The sequence below is a fragment of the Globicephala melas genome, chromosome 16 (genome assembly GCF_963455315.2).
Source record: "Globicephala melas chromosome 16, mGloMel1.2, whole genome shotgun sequence".
NCBI lineage: Eukaryota > Metazoa > Chordata > Mammalia > Artiodactyla > Delphinidae > Globicephala > Globicephala melas.
The window spans coordinates 68916400-68936066 of NC_083329.1; the positions used below are offsets into that span (position 1 = coordinate 68916400).

A 19667-nucleotide genomic window follows, 5' to 3' on the forward strand; every position below is an offset into this window, starting at 1 on the left:
GAGAGAGAGATACCTGGGACATGACTGGACTAACTTTAAAAAGAGAGTTTATTTTATTTTACCTGATGAAATCATTAAAAAAAAGTTTAGTTTTCAACAAATATGATCATGAAGCTGACTTAGGATTTCCAGAATCACATTTGCAATTTGGGAGTGGAGCATTTAACACCCAAAGCCATGGATCATGCTAGCTTTAGACATCAGCCTGAGGTTTATTGAACATTAACCCCTTAGACATTTTTCTAAGAAAAATTTCTAGATATTTTAATTGCAATCAATTAAGCTCACTCTTTGCTCTCCAACTTTCTCATTTCTCATGTTACACTTTTCCTTATGTCAAGTGGTATAGGGGAAGTCATGGTTTTTGTGTATTTTTAAAATCTGGCTTAGAAAAAGACAATTGAGGATACACTTAGAGTGGGTTTAGTGGGATATATTTATATTTTCAGTCACTTCCATATTATAGCTAGTTATCCTGGTATATGCTCATCTTCCAGGAAAATTTCTATTGCCCATTGTGCCAGCTCACCTAACATCATGATACAGAGATTCAGGGCAGAGGTTCTGTCTTGATATTGTGTGTGATGGTCCTCAGCACTGGAAGCATGTGGACTGAAGAGGAGAAACAAGGTCTGAAATCTACAGAGTTGGAAGCCAGTCAGTGGATAATTCTTTTAAACCTTACACTTGTGTACAGCAGAAATATTATAGAGATTTTCCCAAAGTTCACAATAATCCTAAATATGCATATGATGCTACCATCAATAATGAAAACAAATTTCAACCAACTATTTTAGAAGAAAGACATTTATCTTTCTGTTCTCTCTATTAAAAAAGTAGAAAGTCATTGTCATAGGAAGGGGGTGATAAAAGAGTATGCAGCCTAAAAATGTAAATATTGTATAGGTTTATCAGGCAGTTAATTAATAAAAATATTATGTTTTTTGGATTTTGTGATGCTTATGATATTTGTCCACTTAAAAAATTTTCAGTTGTCATTTATTTTCTAATTCTCAATAATATTTACTTTTGTACCTAATTTTATTTGTAATTTATGTTCTTCAAGAAGACCCCTCCCCCACTTATATTAGTTTCTGTCCTTTCAAAGCCTGAATTTACTCTATCCAAGAATGATTTGGTGTAATATAAAGCAAAATGTGTGTGTGTGTATAAAACTCACCAATCCTGGACTAGTTAGTCATTAGGATTTTTCATTGTCAAATATGAGAATACTAAAAATCAAAGACAGTTTCCCCCATCTGCTCTTTATCATTTAAAATATGCAGTGTCACTGTATCCTAGACATTAAAATATGATATTTTCTTTGCTCTTTGTACTGGTCAGGATAAATCACTAGTGGTCTAACAAAGAGCCCCAGCATGTCAGTGGCTTTCACATTAAAGGCTTATTTTTCATTTGTGTCACAGGCCATTGCTGTTCCATGCAGCCGTTCAGTGACCCTCACTTCTTCCATCTAGTTTTCTCCACTGGTTCCTTTGCATCTGGGTAACCAATGGGGTAAGAAAAAGAACATGGCTAATTGTGAGAGTGATCATAAGAGGCTAGGCTTAAAAGTGGTGTGCATCATTTTTCTCCACAATCCATTTACCATAACTCAGTCATATCCCTTCACCTAAAGAAGCTGAGAAATTTCGAACACGTCTCCTTTTCTAAAGGAAGAGGAGAAACATGCATATAGGTGAGGAGAAGTGTTCTCGACCTTAAGCTTCAATAGATACATAAAAAAACAATTTTTTTTAATAGATGAGAATGGTCTCTCAGAGGAATTGTCACAGCCTCCAAATCTATGTGAATTTAATTGGGGATGCTGTTGTATTTTGGTGAAAAGAGTATGGGATTTGAAATCAGAATAAGTGGATTTATGTTTTTCATAGCTTATCACTTAAACTCCATGGCTTTGTATGAGACACACTCTTCATGCGCATCAGTTTCATTACCTGTAAAATGGTGATGGTAATACTGGTTTCACCTATGGCATAGGTTGTTTTCAGGGTCAACCGAGGTCAGAGGAAGAGTTATTGTTTTTTGTGAAGTGCTGTTCAAAATTAAGTGCCCCTCCTTTCCTCCTCCTCCTCTTTGGTCCATTTTCCACTTTTACTGCCACGAAGATATGTTGCGTCTCCTGGCTATAAGGAAGACAGAGAAAGATGATAATGCCTACATTACTGGGAGACTAAACATTGTTTTCAGTCTTCCCTCAGACACTGAGTATTTATATTATATATAAAAAATGTATTTTAGTTCCTGGATTGGTGGGGGGGGACTAAGATGGAATGTATTCCTTTTAAACCAGTGTTAAAAACAAAGAAGCAAATTGTCAGCATCCTTAGGTGTTGACTTATGTCATCAGCTTCTAAAATTCAGTGTGAAAAATCTTAACTGTTCTTAAAGCCACCTCCTTCCTTCTACAGAAGGAAGGGTTTTAGAACAGGGTGATACAAATGTGGAGTGTGGTCTCTTGAAATATTTTCTTGGGGGAAAAACAAAACGGTAGAGGATAGATGTACTGTCTTGAATTTTCCTTGAGTTGAGATCACTGAACAAGTAGTATATTAAATGGAGTAGAATTTTCTTAATGAAGATATTTTGTATTTTAAATATCTTTATCACAAATTATTGATTAGGTATCAATATGTATATGTTAATTCCAACAAGCCAAAAAGGATTAATTGGTTTTTACCAGTGTAAATTATTTTATAGGCCTCTAGGTCTCTGTCTTGGTTATTGAAAGAACTTCTCCCAAGATGTGTGCAAAGGATACAGTTTGGAGATAATGAGGAATTTGTGTGTGTGTGTGTGTGTGTGTTGTTTTTCACAATTTCCTTCTTTGCAGCCCTCTACCCCACTGTATCAGTGGAATTCATTACTTTAGGAGAAGGCTAACATAGCTGATCCCTAAAAGTCAGTTGAGTTTCTGAGCTTACTTTTTTGTTGTTGTTTTTTTTTTTTTGCGGTACATGGGCCTCTCACTGTTGCGGCCTCTCCCGCTGAGGAGCACAGGCTCTGGACGCACAGGCCCAGCGGCCATGGCTCACGGGCCCAGCCGCTCCGTGGCATGTGGGATCTTCCCGGACCGGGGCACGAACCTGTGTCCCCTGCATTGGCAGGCGGACTCCCAACCACTGCGCCACCAGGGAAGCCCTGAGCTTACTTTTTAAAGTCCTCAGTAACAATACTCTTGAAAGCTGAGACTTTTACTACAAGAACCTGAGATTCAAAAGCTTAAGAGTCTGGAAGTTTCAATGCATAGAGTTTATGCCAAACCACAGAGTGGGAAGGAATGGCTCATGAGTGTTTTCCTGCTCAAGGGAGAGCAGGTTTGAGCAGGAGTCATCCAGGAGGAAAATAGAGGTGAGAGGCTGGTGAGGAGCTGCAGCAAGTGTTTAGTGCCCTGTTCTTCTCCTACTGAGACTTTGGAGGACCTAAGGATAGGATAGGATAGGTTAGGGTGGGATGAATTTGGGGCCATGTAGCTTGCTTCCTAATGAAGCTCAAGAGAAAGAAAGCAATTCTTGTAGGTTGTCTCCCAGTCCATCATGGCGCTATAGCAGCAAAGTATAATAAAAGGCAGCAGGAAGGTCTAGGCAGAGAAAGTCTAAAGCAGCATGCCAAAATGCCTGCAACCCCAGGAAATGCCAGATAGTAAAAAAATTTTTCATCCCCCTGAGGTAGTTTGTAAGAATGGTCTTTCGCATTTACTATTTTTTAATGTGTAAAATTCATAATTGCTACAAATTTGAATCATTACAGTCTAATTTTTCTTTCTCGTATTTAGATGTCAAGTGATCCAAAAGTCTCTGGAGTCCTCTGTGTGACCTTCGAGGACCCATCAACCTGAAAACAGAACAGGATGCAGGTGTTTCTACTGTGGATGCCATAGTGGTAGGTTCCAAGGATCAAAGAACAAGCTCCATTAGAAGTCAGTGTGGATGGATGCTCATGGCCAGGGTTGACATCCCCTGGTACTCACTAGCAAGGCCCTATCAGTTGTGACAGTTATTATCTGTTTTGACTGGTTGGTGCCTGTATCTTATTGCTTGTTAAACATTTTGAGTATCACACCTACTGGTGACCTTGGCCTGATGGCGGGAAGTTTAAAAAATCCCCTCCCCCAATTTGTATCACCCCTTAGGGATAAGGAAAAAAAAAGGGAAGGGAGCATCCTGAAATGACTGATGATTCCCTCTCCAGGACTCTAGAATAAACCAGTGACTACATTTACCTTGATTGTTAGGCATAAGTTTTCTGTTATCAGTGAATTGATTTAAGTTCATTTACAATGAGTAAAAGAGAGCTTGATTTTTTACCATGTAAACTTCATAACTGCTGCAAATGTGAATCACTGCATTCTGGCTTTCACTTCTCATATCTAGATGTTGACTGTGCCCCAAAGTCTGTAAAGCCATCAGGCATTATCTTGGGGAGTTCTGAGGGGAAACTGTCCTTCTGTAATTTTAAGGACTGGGACTTAGGAAGAAGGACTCAGTGGTGATATTACCACAGTGGAGTTGGACTTACAAGCTGGCATAGTGGAATTTCACCTTCCTACTTTGTAGAGATTGAGAAAATCTGTCAAGCAAACCCCACAGCAGATAAGAGGCTGAATAATATGTTTCTTTCACATGGCTTAAAATTGGGAGACCTCAGTTTCAAATAGGAAAAACAGCAAGTAGAAGAAGAATAAAAACCAAAACAAAAATAATAGAGAGGAAATAGACTGATGTTCATAGCTTACCACAGAGTTAATCAAAAGGGCTTAAATAATCTTCTGGGGAAGATATTTATCAGCATGTCTAGGAATGAATTTTTAAGAGTATTAAGAAGTACTTTATGTATTTTGAGTCTATGCTTGAAAGTAGCAGATAAATTCAGAGGAATTTAAGGGATGATCTTTTGGAAAAGATACTCACTCCTTAAAAAATGTTTTATTTGCCTATATAGACTAGGATGGAGTCATTGCATGTCTCTGGTTAGGGCTTCAGAGACCTGAACAATCAATCCAGAGATATGTTCATCAGATCAAGGATGAGTGCCTCATATGGAAGCAGTGTGATCATTGTTAGACTTTGGAATGAGTGACTGGACAGAGTGATGGAGCCTTTTTTCAGGAAGTTATGAAAACGAGGAAACATTTTCATTGGTCTATTTAGATTACTTGAAGGTGGGAGGGACAAAAGAAGAAATGAGGCAGCCGAGTCAGATGTAATGAGCATTTTGGGTCAGTGCTATTCTCGGTTGTCTTTAAATATGAATTACCTATATTTGAAATTTAAAATAATTATAGATTTTTTGCTTTAAGTAGTGGATAACAAAAATAGGTAAGAACGGAGAGCCTGGGGGAATATGACTGACATATGGTGCAAGGGAAATGGTCTCACTGGTCTCAACATTTGATTTTAAGAGTCAATATATTTTTCAAAAATTCCATTGGAAGACATTTCATTGTTTTGATACAGAATATCATCTGACACTAATAATGATATTCATCACAATCTGGAGTGTTAAGAGAATTTGCTGCCCTAAAAAAAGGGCTTGTGAAAGTTATTGTTCATTCAGTATCTCTAGGTTTCAGGGTGATTTTTAAAAATTCGTACGGGATTAGGGTCATCTTGAGGCTGTACATGGGAAAATATTTTTTTGCAAGGCCCTGTCTATTTAAACAATTTGACTAAACAACATAAAATTAATGTGCCCATTTGAGGCATAGTGATTTATCAATGAAAATTTAGAATAATGTGTAAAGAAGTGGTACTTACATATTTGTTTGCTGTCCATTCAGTGCATGTGAAGATTCTTCATGGTGTCTAGGGACCATGTCTTCCTGTTAAGGTTTAGGAACCACCTCTCTGTTTTCTTTTTTGTCAAATACACCATTCCTGTCTAACTTCATATCTCCCACAATAGGAAAAAGGTGAGGAGTATGTTATTATTCACAAAGCCATAGCTCTTTGGAGTCTGTTTGTATTGAAGCAATGTGGGTAGGTCTCTAATAACCATTTATTTAGTGCTGGTCATATCATTACTCATGGCACTTCATCCTCCATTGTGCTGCCTATAAATATTGGCCTCCAATGACTCTAAAGGATCATTACCATGCTTTTTTTGCTGATGACCACAAATGTAAGTTTTACCCAGAGTATACAGAAAAATGGGAACAATAATTCATTTTTTGTGTCATGTTAAATTTACCATTTGTAATTTTATAGTGTAAATATAGAATAACAGATTTTTCATCCATGTCTTCTCTTGATTATTTTAGGATGCAATTACTGCATTCCTAGTGATCTCTTTCAGTGTTGATGATAGGAGAGGGTCCTCTGGGCCCAGTGAGAAGAGTGGTCCCATTCCCACAAAATGGCCAACCTTGGAAAATACAATGCAGTATGATCTATTACAAGGGTCTGTGGCCATTTTACTCCATTTGTGGAGTAACAGTCTCCAAAAACCTTGGAGAAGATGAATGAGGCCACTCCTGAGGACTTGCAGACATGTGGCAAGGAGCATGTGGGAGTGGGGTAGTCACCCTTGCGCCAGCAGCGAGGATGGAAGGGTGGCTCACACAGGATAAAGGATGCCTACTGCTGCCTCCCCAAACCTGGGGTTCTGTAGACTGGAGGCAGCACTGCAGTGGGGACACTGGCAGACCCACAAATGCCAGGCTCAAGCCCAAAAGTGGACAGTTACTCCACAACCCGAATGATCCTATGTCCAATGTGAGCAAATCATACAAAAATCAGTAGGCCAACACCATCCTGGCAGCCCAGTCTTATGGGGGTGGGCCACTTGCCTGGGTCTAAGAGTGATGCTGTATAGGGTGTTGTAGATTTGGAAGCATTGGAGGGATCATATGCAGACAGCCATACTGTTGACTTAGAGCTGGAGATACTTCAGCCCTTCACTCTGCAATGGGCTGTCAGAGTGAAGTGGTGTAATTACCCAAAAGACAAGAGCTATATATAATTTTTTAGGGAAGCATGTGTATGTGTGTATTCCCTTAATGCATATGTATACACATACACATATATAAATACATACAAAATAATATAAGCACATATTTTATATATTTTATTATGTATAAAAATGCATACAAACATAAATATACTTACATCTTTCACACATATATCTCTTCCATTTGGTAGAAGGATTTGGCTTCATTCATTCATTTTACTCAATTTTATTCATTCACATAACCTACTTATTGCAAAGCAACCATTTTCATGTTTTTCATCCAATAAATCATTTTGATTTGTGAAATAATGGCATTAATATGACACTAATCTTCATTTCTTCACTTCTAATGGGAGCTGGATAGGCATACTTACAGTGAATACTGAGTTCTCTTTACAATCATATTTTCTTCATGGCCGATACTTTTGTGTAATTTTGTGTAATTTGGAGGATTTCTTATTAACTTGACCCTGCTCATCTAGTCTTACTTTTTCCTTTCAGTATATAGTACTTTGTGCTATATTTTCAAGAGAATACTTACAAAGAAAAATTATTCAGCAAATAAAGGAAATGAAAACCCCAATGGATATTGTGTAAGAATAGAAGTGTATCATTACCAATGAAATACTTTTTCCTATAAACAAAATGAGGAACCAGACAGACTAGGAAGAATTAAGTATGCTTAAATGTGCTGAGGTCTTGGAAATTTTAACTATAAGAAGAACACATATCACTGCATGTGTTTAAGGGGTATAGCTTTCTCATTCTCTACATTCACTGGAATTTTGAGAAGTAATACCAAGTATATGTTTTGAGCTTTGTGACCTCTGAACTCAGTGGTAACGGCAGAGGCACCTGGAAGTGTCTTGTAGGTATGGTGGCTGTATCTCAGGTATGAAAAGAGAGAATACAGGGTCAGAGGGACTTCATGGTGAGGCAGTGGTGAATATGGGCCTTGAGGACTGGACAGTAGTTTGGAAATTGGAGTAGTGGATGTGGTGGGGTGCTGTGCAGAAGCCCCTTCAGCAGGGCACACACATTACCCAGCTGCAGGGAAGGTTGGCCGCTGACAGATCTCAGCCTCCCTCTCTGAGAACTGCCCTTTGCCAAATGTTATGTCCCCTCCCTGAGGGAATCGCACCTGCAGTGACTGGTCAATGTGGGGTAGAGCACCAGCCCGTGGACACAATCATGACATCCCTGAAGGGCCATACCAGCTCTAGAGCTTCACGTGGGATCATTTAAAGACCTCATTTGTGGAACCTCACCGTGGTTTAATGTCTCCCTTTGCCCAATCCTGCACCCCTTGCTTCCTCATAGGTCTTCCTGAGAACTCCCCAGTATGCCTCTTGCACACAAATCTCAGTGTCTCATTGTTTCTGGGATAAGTGATTTAGTACAGTGTTAGGCTTTCCAGGCAGAGGGTTACTTTGGGAAATAGTGAGATGTCCAGTTTGGCTAGGGTGTTGGGTTGCATATACGGGCAAAGTGAAGCAGAAGTTTGGAAAGGATTCACTATGGTAGACAAGGGGCAGTGTTGGGGGATGGGGAGGATCGGCAGTTTTGATCATGGGGCAGCCTTATGGCAAGTTTAGATCAAATTATCAAGTTTTTCTTTGGTGTATCTCACAGACTATATTATAATAAGAAATGTAACTGAAAGAAGTCAGTTTATAATGTGCTGTCATTTTTAGGTACAAATACCATCATCAGTGGACCATGCCTTTGGATTTTTTTTCAAGAAATAGAAATAGAATTGAGCAGATTGTCCACATATGCAAACTCCACATGCATTTATAAAATAGCTGGTAAGGGTTAAAGCTATTGCCTCTTCCCTTTACAGTACTTGTTCCTATTTATGAAAAACATACTACGTACCAGAGATTATTTATGTTATCTCTGAGTCTCACAACAACCCTTCAAGATAGTATTAATGTAGGGAGGGTGGGAGGGAGGGAGACGCAAGAGGGAAGACATATGGGAACATAGGTTTATGTATGACTGATTCACTTTGCTATAAAGCAGAAACTAACACACCATTGTAAAGCAATTATACCCAATAAAGATGTTTAAAAAAAAAAAAAGGATAGGAAAAAGATACCAAGTAAATGATATTTCAAAGAAATTTAGACTGACTATATTAATATAACACAAAGAAGATTTTTAGAGCACAAAGTATCAGAGCAAAAGAAATATTTCATAACCTAATTTTATAAGAGTTAAATCATCAAAAGGAGAGAAATCTTAAATACGATATGCCTAATAACAGAGCTTCAAAATGTATAAAACAAAAACTGCTCAAACTAAAAGGCAAAATAGACAAATCCACCTTTTTAATCAGACTTCAACATTCCTCTCCCAGTAATAGAACAAGCACATCAAAAATTAGTAAGGATAAAAAGACCTGAATAAATATATAAACCAATATTATCTATTTGACATTTATACAACACTCCACCCAATGAAAGCAGAATACACATTGTTTTTAATTGCATATGAGGTGTTTACATAGATATACCATTAAAAATTTCAATAAATTTTAAAGTATTCAAAAAAAAAAAAGATAGTATTAATGTCCCAATTTTAGGGTTGGGGAAAGTGAGGCTTGGATAGGATAAGGGACTTCCCTAGTGAATTAAGGGGTAGATATGGAATTCAACTCCAGATTTCTTTAACTTGGAAGCTCCTGCTCTTCAAGTCAGATGAGCTGGTCCCATGCAGCCCATGATCTGGGCCTCGTGCTCTTGGGCGCTGACTCATTAGGCCTAAGCGATGACCAAGACATGTGCTTATTAACCCTTAAAACCATCTGTTCAACTAACTGAAGCAGCTGTTCAATAACTTAGCAGTTGATCCAAACTATTCCTTCTTCAATAACAATAATAATCATAGAAAGCACTTCTATTTTTATAATTTGCAAAGCCCTTTTTATGTGTCATGCTGTTTGAGCTTCACAACAGAGCTGTGTGTTAGGTAAAACAGAGCATGATCCCCATTCTACGCATAAAGGAACTGAGGCTCAAAGGAGTTCAAATGCTGACATTCACTTGGCTTAAAAGGGGCAAGACCAGGTCTTGAATCCTGGCGATCCATTTTGTGCTCCACACTGCTTCTCTTAAGCCACTTACTTAAGCATCTGAGAGGGAATGGGAGGTTCTATGGCAGATGCACCTCCTACTTTCTTTGACCTTGGTTGAACCAAAATGCTCTATAGATACACTGAGATTGTGAAAGATTCACCAGCTAAGAAATGAAAATGGCATGTCTGAAGTGATTAAAAGAGAGGTTCGACTCTACTTGCTGGGTAGACACCAGGATTCTGGCACCCTTATACTTGACTACAATTATCTCTAATTATCATTCCATTCTGGTGGTTGCTTTCTACTTCTATAAAAACCTGATCTTTTCCCCTCATGTCACCTGAAGGGCCCTTTTTCCTAAACTGCCTAGGATTGTCATTTAAAGTTGATTGCCATGTCTCACCAGCAAAAGATTCCCAGGTTACTGAAACAAGCACCTTCTTCTCTATATTGGGTTTTCTGTATCATTGTTTACCTGGCATTTTGTACTCTAAGTTTTAAGAGTTAAAACTTAAAGAATTTAAAAAATTTTTTAAAGAATTTTTAAATTAAGAATTAAAAAAAGAATTGAAAAAAATTAAGAATTAAAAACATTTTTTTTCTATCTTTTTGATATCACCTCATCAAAACAGCAATGATTTCTAAGCATTGTGTTTGTGTTGGGTTCCTGGCTTCACGATATACCTGGTATTTATTAGCACCACAATCCTGCAGAAGAAAAGACTCAAGACGGGGTCTCTTTATAACTAGGAAAGGTGGGATATGCTCAGAGTAGCTGAGATGGGGGTGGGGAGAAGTGTGGGAAGAGAGGGGAGGAGCAGGGGAGGGACAGAAATGGCCTTTGTGAGAAAATGCTCCCTTCTGGCTCAGTCAGGCGTGGAGACTTCTCTGTTGAGAGAAACTTCTCCTTTTTTACAAACTCCATGAAAGTGAATTGTGTGTGAAGGAAAAATGACCTCACACCTTACTCTGCTTTCCATGAAGTAAAAACATCGTGGTGGAAAATTTACAAGGAAAGCAATTTGATTTCTCTATTTCTCTTGCCATATATTTTCAGTATTACTCAACACTTGGACCGTCCCTGCTAAGTGTCTGTCCTTACTTACCTCATTTGTATTTCCCAACCACTTTATTTAATAGCTTGCTAAATATAATGCCCCCTCACCCTGTTTTGGTTTTTTTTTTTTTTAAACAGATGAAGGATGAGACAGGAAGTAGTGACATAATTTCTCCGGATTCACACTGCAAGTTTACAGCAGAGGCCAGGGCTGGTTAAGAACTCAGACCAGCTCTTTTCCCAGCTCTGCTCTAGGGCACAAATTGTAGAAGATGAAACATCCCTCCAGGGTGAAATGTTTATCATGGGTTAACAATTCAGTTACATAGAACAGGGCTGGGCATACCCCCCTCCACCCACCCCCAGGGTCAAATCTGGCCCACTGTCTGTTTTCTTGCGGCCTGACCTGGGAGCTAAAAATGGTTATTTGCATTTTATAAGATTTTTCAAAATCAGGAGAAGCAGAATAATATTTCACAACACATGAAAAGTATATGAAATTCTACTTTTGTGTCCATAATACCGTAGTGTTGGAACACAGCCACACCCGTTTGTTTACGTATGATCCTTGGCTGCTTTCACGCTATAATAGAAGAGTTGAGTGGATACAACAGAAACTTGAAAAGCCTAAAATAGTTTATAATTTGTAAATTAGATGGCCTGCCAGGCCTAAAATATTTATTTTAGGGCCCTTTACAGAAAAAGCTTGCTGACCTCTGATATAGAAGATTCTGAGGGATGAGGCATAGAATAAGTATTAATTTTTGGCTCATGCGTAGAGGCCAGTGTCTGTCAGTAATGGGAGGCAAAGAAAGGTGGGGCAATGGATGAATCTTCTACAGGAAAATTCTAATTTTTCTCCGAGTATGTCCCATATGAGATATCCCCAAGTACATAAGGACTCCCCTCTCCTTTTTTTTTTTTAAGTTGGTTCTGAGTTTTTCAGTTATGGGAAAGGAAAATGGTACTCAGAGAAGTTTAGTGACTTCCTGAAAGTCACACAGCTGGTCGGTGTTTTGTCTGTGACTTAAGTCCAGATCTTCTATTTCAAATCCAGGGTGCTTTCAATCACACCATGCTTCTGTAAGCTGGGGTAGCCAGAGAGAAGCCAAGTTTATTGGCAGGAACTCTTTGTAGTGAAAAAAAGGGAGGGCTTGATCCAGGCCTGTGCCACCAGGGTCTCTCCTAGCACTCCCTAAACCACAACACTCTTGTGTTCTTAGTATGCTCTGCCTGATAGCACTAATGGCCCATGTAGTCACATCTTATATCGTCAACTAGAGGATGAGTCCTTTCAACACAGGGTTTTCAGATTTAACAAATTAAATACAGAATACCCACTTAAATTTGAATTTTAGATAAACAAATACTTTTTTAGTATATGATGTTCCATTTTGCATGAGATATATTTTGAAAGTTATATTAAAAATTCTGTTGCTTATCTGAAATTCAAATTTATCTGGACAGCCTGTATTTTATCTGATTATCTTTCTTTTGAGGGCAGGGGTCAGGGACTTTATTTACTCTTTTTTTTTAAATATTTATTTTTGGCTGTGTTGGGTCTTAGTTGCGGCACGTGGGATCTTCATTGAGGCATGTGGGATCTTTTGTGGCAGCGGGGTTTCTCTCTAGTTGTGGCATGTGGATTTTCTCTTCTCTAGTTGTGGCACGTGGGCTCCAGGGTGCGTGGGCTCTGTAGTTTGCGGCACACAGGCTCTCTAGTTGAGGCGCGCGAGCTCAGTAGTTGTGGCGCGTGGGCTTAGTTGCCCTGTGGCATCTTAGTTCCCTGACCAGGGATCAAACCCGTGTCCCCTGCATTGGAAGGTGGATTCTTTACCACTGGACCACCAGGAAAGTCCCCTATTTACTCTATTTTTTTTTTTTTTTTTTTTGCGGTACGCGGGCCTCTCACTGTTGCGGCCTCTCCCGTTGCGGAGCACAGGCTCCGGACGCGCAGGCTCAGCGGCCATGGCTCATGGGCCCAGCCGCTCCGCGGCATGTGGGATCTTCCTGGACCGGGGCACGAACCCGTGTCCCCTGCATCGGCAGGCAGACTCTCAACCACTGCGCCACCAGGGAAGCCCATCCCTCTTTACTCTTTATTTATCTACTTCTTTCCTCCCATATTGCCATTACTCCCACACCTAGTCCCACAATGCCTAACACAGTGCCGTTGAAAGATACTTATATACTAAAATTTAATTAAAACCAACCTTTCCCAAGCTAAACACTGGCTTCCATCAAGCTGAGGAGACAGACATGTAAAAAGATTCTGACACCCACTGTAATAGCAGGATGAGCCAAGAGCTGTAGGGATCCCAGGGAAGGAGCCCCTCAGCCTTCAGGGTAGAAATTGGAAAGGTTTCCCAGTGGATGTGGTCCCCAAGGTGGGTTTTGAAGTAAGGGTAGGAGCTTACTGGACCAGGTCCAGGAGGGGGTATCAGAGAAAGGGAGAAGCATGTACCAAGTCATAACTAAAGAAAAGGGAATGGTATGCCCAGGAATAATGAGATGAACTGGGTGACTGATTGCCGGTATCTGCGACTTAGTAGGCACTTAATAAAATAGTGAGTTAAAGATTAGTCCCCAAAGCTAAATTTGGCAGCTCATAGAAATGGCCCTAGAATTAAGACCACCCATGGTCCTCATTCTCAGTATTGTGACTCTTATTGCCAATTCTTGAGTCACTAATGTAACAGCCTTTACAGTCAGGCAAATGTTCTTGGTAAGTCCCTGTTTGCTTCAGATTAGCCCCATGATATAGTTACCCTGTCCTTTGCCATGGCGTGAAAGAAATCCCTTAGTGAAGTACAGTATGCAGTTACTGTACTTGAACTGGTGATGGGAAGAGACCCATGGCCTTCCTGGGCCTGAGGTTGGGCATTTCTTCTACCTTAAGGATCTAATTGTCCATAAGTGACTCTCTAGGAGATAAGGAAGTCTGTTGTTAGTCAACTTATTCCCATTGACATTAGCCTCACACATCACAGTTCTTAGCCTCTTTCCAAACAACACTAACAGATAATATGTACAGTATCTTCTGTATGTGCCCTTTCTCCACTCTTGTCCATCTTTCTGGGTAGCCCAGGAAGCTGCACTGTATACACTGTCTCAGTGGACAACCTTGCCCTCACTGTGGAGGCTAGTTGGTGAGTGAGGTGGCTCTGTCTGCTGAGTCACTCTAAGTTCATTGTGTCCCTCTACAAAAGGCCACAGCTTCCATCAGTTGCCTTCTCCACACGGCTGCCTTCTCTGGCTCCAGAAAGTGCTCCCTTCCTTGCTCCTCCCCCACCGTAGGCTTTAGGTAGTAATGGCTTCCCACTCTTGCTTACCATGGGGTATGTACTTGTCCTTGTTCGCTCTCCTAAACGCTGCACCTTGATAAATGGTCATCACTTTGTTAAACTTTCCTCAGTTAATCAGTTTGAATATGCCATTTGTTTCTTGATGGGACCCTGACTGATACTGATGGAACAAGTATTAAGACAATCATTTATTTACTTACTAGTTCATATTCACAATACGAAAAATGGAGAAAAAGTTAATTCAAGAACATCTCATATTTTTCTTTATCATATATTATGAACAACAGGTGACAATATATTATGTAAGGAAGTAAGCTGGTTTTGAAAACAAATTGTATATTAACTTAGTTAATATTTCTAGGGAGTGTCAGGTGTTAAACAGAAAACCAAGTGAATTACTCAATAGAATTGCTATTTCTTTTGCAGGTGCAGGTATAATGGTAAAGAGCATGAGCTCTGATGTCAGGAAGATCTAGTTTTGAATCTGAGCTGTTTTAATTACTACCTGTGGTTATGGGATAAGTTACTTTACCTCTCTTGGCCTTGTCTACAATGTGAGAGTGAGAATTCCTCTGTCACAGGATGCTTGTGAGGATTAAGTGAGATATTGGGTAAAGGACCTGAATAGACTTTTTTCCAGAGAAGACATGCAAATGACCGATAGGTACATGAAAAGGTGCTTAACATCACTAATCATTAGGGAAATGCAAAAATCAAAACCCCGATGAGATATCCCCTCATACTTGTTAGGATGACTGTTATCAAAAAGACAAGAAATAGCAAATGTTGGTGAGGACGTGGAGAGAAGGGAAACCTTGTGCACTGTTGGTGGGAAAGTAAATTATTGCAGCCATTTTGAAAAACAGTATGGAGGGTCCTCAAGAAATTAAAAATACAACTACTATATGATCCAGAAATCCCACTCTTGAGTATATATATCTGAATGACGTGAAATAATGATCTGGAAGGAATGTGCTTCCATGATCATTGCATCATTATTCACAGTAGCCAAGATATGGCTACAACCTATGTGTTCGTCAACAGATGAATGGATAAGGAAGATGTGGTGTATATATATATATATATATATATATATATACATATATATATACGATGGAATATTACTCAGCCATAAAAAAAGAAGGAAATACTGCCATTTACGACAATGCGGATGAATCTGGAGAGCATTCTATTAAGTGAAATAAGCCAGATAAAGACAAATATTGTATGGTATCACTTATATGTGGAATCTAAAAAAAAAGAAGCCCATCTCATAGAAACAGAGAGTAGAATGGTGGCTGCCAGGGGCTATTAGAGTGGGAAGTAGGGAGATGTTAGGTCAAAGCGTGTGAACTTTCAGTTATAAGATGAAGTTCTAAGGATCTAATGTACATCTAACGTACAGAATGGTGTCTATAGTTAATAATACCATATTGTATACTTGAAATTTCCTGAGAGCAGATCTTAAGTGGTCTCACCACAAAAGACAAACAAAAAAACAATTAAATGAGATAATGTTTATAAAGTGTTTAGCTGGTTGCCTGGTGTAATGGGATTATTGAAATGCCTAAGTGATACTCAGAGACCCATCATTTTCATTGTGTCCAACAATTAGCCTTGGGATCTAGAGCAGCATCTTCCAATAGAACTTTCTGTAGTGACGGAACCAGCCTATATTTGTGCTGTCCAATATGTGCCTACTGAGTACTTGAAATGTGGCTAGTGTGGCTGAGGAGCTGAATTTTTTTTAATTCTAATTAAATTTAAGTGGCTAAACATGGTTCATGGCTACCATATTGGACTGTGTAAATCTAGAGAGTAAACATAAAAGGAACAAGTCATTTTGTAAGATCATCAATGCTGTTTGAACATGTGAACACACAAAAGCCATAAAAATAGGATAAAGTCAAACGTTTCAACTGTTCATGCTTCTAGAAACTGACATGATATAGTACATGCAATACTCATAAAAAAGGTTTTTTGTACTGGATAAAGCAGAGAGATTGAATTTATACACAAACACATAAACATACACTTAAAGGGAATATTTTGGATAAATTTATTTTAAACCAGATTATCTGGATAATTATCTCAATTTCTTCTTTTGCTTTGGTTCATATTAATATGAGAAGTTCTCTGCACCTTGCCCTTCTGGAGTTCATGGCAGACGTTACTCATCAACACAGCACGTCTTCCTGCTGAGCCCAGTGGGACCTTCTAATCCTCAACTAGACAGTGAAGGCAGGTATGACCCATACTGACATGTGACGTATGTGAGATAAACACGTGACATGTGAGATAAAGCCCATTTTCCACCCTGGATTTGGATACATTCTTTTAAAGGAGTACTTGGGTAATCTGGAAAGAAAAAATACCAGGTTATGTAATAAAATGATAAATATATTTAGAGCTAAAGAATTTTAGAGCTAGAGAAGGCTTAAAGAGATGTCTTACTTTTCTTGGATTTGAGTTTCTTGAATTTGAGTTACACATGTACCATATCTGCTGCATGTCTTCTGATTACCCCTTCTAGATCCAGTGGTCACCCTTCTCCTCCTAGCTCTGTGCCCTGGGAGGCTGACCTGTGGACTGCTTCCTTGCCCTGGGCTTCCTGTTGGAATTGGCCAGTTGGAGGCACCAGCAGGAGATCTGGCAATCAGATAAGAGTGAAATTGGAGTATTTATTCCTCTGACTCCCTTCCTGTGGGGACAGTGTGGACTATCTGGGTCCCCATACTGTGAGTCATAGCCCCTACCTCCTGTTAGGGACCCTCTCTTCATAATTCTCTCTCTCCTTGGAAACGGCTCCTTCCCATTGCCTCTTCAGGCCTAGGGACAGTCAGGGGAGTACAGCCATTGCTAGCCCCTAGTGCTACTCTATTTCTTGTTTCCCCATACCCAGACCACTTCTCTGAAAAGAGTCTCTTTATCATAAACTCTCTTCATATTACACAATTTGAGTATGCCATTATTTTCTGCTGGGACTTGGTCTCAGGTATCTGTGAAATAATATCTGGATGCTCTCTCTGGGCCTTTCTTCGTAGAGACAATTGCTACAGGGATAATTTAGGACACTGCTCTTTAAAGCAGTTGTTTAATCTCACTGCCTTACCAGACACCAACTCAGACCCAGAAATCCCACTCTTGAGTGTGTCTTTCTATCTGTGTGGGTAGGGTTAAACTCCCCAAAGTGTAAGAAAGATTATCTTGATAATGGTGACAGAATTTTCTCAAAAGTCCAAGTGCATAGGCCCCAAATAAAATAAACAACGAAGCAGGCCTGTGCATTTAGATGCCTTGGGCAGTGACCCACAGCTCAGCCCCTCCTTTCTGGGCAGGATGTGGTCAGCGTACTATACACGGTTAAGAAATTTCCCTTCTGAGCTTCTTTATCCTGTAGTTTGGTGTGGATGAAATTGATTCCAAGTAATACCTAGAAGTTGAGTGCAGAATTAGTAGAAGAGTTTTGGAAGAATCAGGATAGTGTATTAATTTTCTTCTGCCCCAAAGATTGTTAAAAGTGGTTCTTAGCAGGGCTCCCTTCCTTTATCTTGGGCTGGCTTTCTATGGCATGAAATGTTAGATGGGGAACCCTCCTGGACTCTTGGCTTTCCAGCGTCATGCTCGTAAAAGTGCTAAAACCCCTTCTGTCCCAGATGTCCCTCACGCCCTGAAATACCTTTCTGTGCAGAAGTTCTGTCACATTTCCAGAAATCCCCATTATTAGCATGATAACCTTAAAGGTATTACAGAGTGGTCCATTTTGCTGGGTTAAGGCACTATTTTGTGGGAAAGGGGGCATTACATATCAGCCAGATGACATCAGGATTAAATGTATATGGTTTAACCTATTACCAACTAGTATCACATGCAGGGAGAATGGAGAAATGGGAGTCCTGGTTGGGAAGGCGGTAAGCAAAGGTGTAAGGCATACAGAATCACTCAGCAATGGCAGAACCCTTAGGGACAGCACAGTGGGAAGTTAGGTGACTAGAAAGCACTGGATGCCTGAGTGTGCCTGGGTGTGATTAACATTGTCATCAAAGATGAACTCTACTGAAACATGACAACACAGTCTTATGTAAAGTGTTCAGGTCAAAACTTAATAAATATATTTCCTTTCCTGCTTCATTCATAATGTGGCTGAAAACTGTCCCAGATAGGAGATTGTCAAAGGATACCTAAGGATGTGTCTGATCTTGAAGAACTAAACTGTTATGATAAATCAGAAGCCAGAGTGGCAATCTTCTGTCAGCTCACTGATTAATTGGTAGTGGTTGTGTGAAGTGTTGTGTTGATAAGGAGTGTGAGGTAGCATCCAGTCTCAACGAATAAGAATGACGTTGGGGGGCATCCCTGGTGGCGCAGTGGTTGAGAGTCCGCCTGCTGATGCAGGGGACACGGGTTCGTGCCCCGGTCCGGGAAGATCCCACATGCCGCGGAGCGGCTGGGCCTGTGAGCCATGGCCGCTGAGCCTGCGCGTCTGGAGCCTGTGCTCCACAACGGGAGAGGCCACAACAGTGAGAGGCCTGTGTACTGCAAAAAAAAAAAAAAAAGAAAGAAAAAAGAATGACGTTGGGGCTTCCCTGGTGGCACAGTGGTTGAGAATCTGCCTGCTAATGCAGGGGACATGGGTTCGAGCCCTGGTCTGGGAAGATCCCACATGCCGCGGAGCAGCTAGGCCCGTGAGCCACAACTACTGAGCCTGCGCGTCTGGAGCCCGTGCTCCGCAACAAGAGAGGCCGCCATAGTGAGAGGCCCGTGCACCACGATGAAGAGTGGCCCCCGCTTGCCAAATCTAGAGAAAGCCCTCGCACAGAAATGAACACAGCAAAAATAAATTAATTAATTAATAAACTCCTACCCCCAACATCTTCTTTAAAAAAAAAAAAAGAATGACGTTGTTGATTAGCAATAGGCTCATGGGCTGAATAGGGGGAGGTGATGCATGTGCTGCACATTTGCCAAGCCTAGCAAGGGCCTTTTGCCCCTTTAATCCGTAATCAAAATGTAATTTTGGGGTGTTCAAGGGCCTTAGACCAGTTTCAGAATCCCTAGTATTTCCATCCTGGGAGTTTACTGTCACTGGATCAGTATATGCATGGAAGGTGTATATGCAGGAAACTTTTCATTTCTTCCTATGATTATGTCTGTAATTTGGGTTAGATGCCAGTGGATGGTTTGAGGATTTAGGCTGAGGTCTGATGGCCCAAGAGGCTTGGTCTCCAAAAGGAGTGGCTGATGAGGAGCATATCT

General features: G+C 40.1%; 1 long non-coding RNA gene across 2 annotated transcripts in view; it reads left to right on the forward strand.

The window, feature by feature from the left end:
- Positions 1-19667, forward strand: part of LOC115847936 (uncharacterized) — a 297650-nt gene that overhangs the window by 48592 nt on the left and 229391 nt on the right. For both annotated transcript variants that reach the window (XR_009559265.1, XR_009559266.1), the window contains one exon: positions 3797-3903. This is a non-coding gene — a long non-coding RNA (uncharacterized lncRNA). The remainder of the gene's footprint in view (positions 1-3796; positions 3904-19667) is intronic.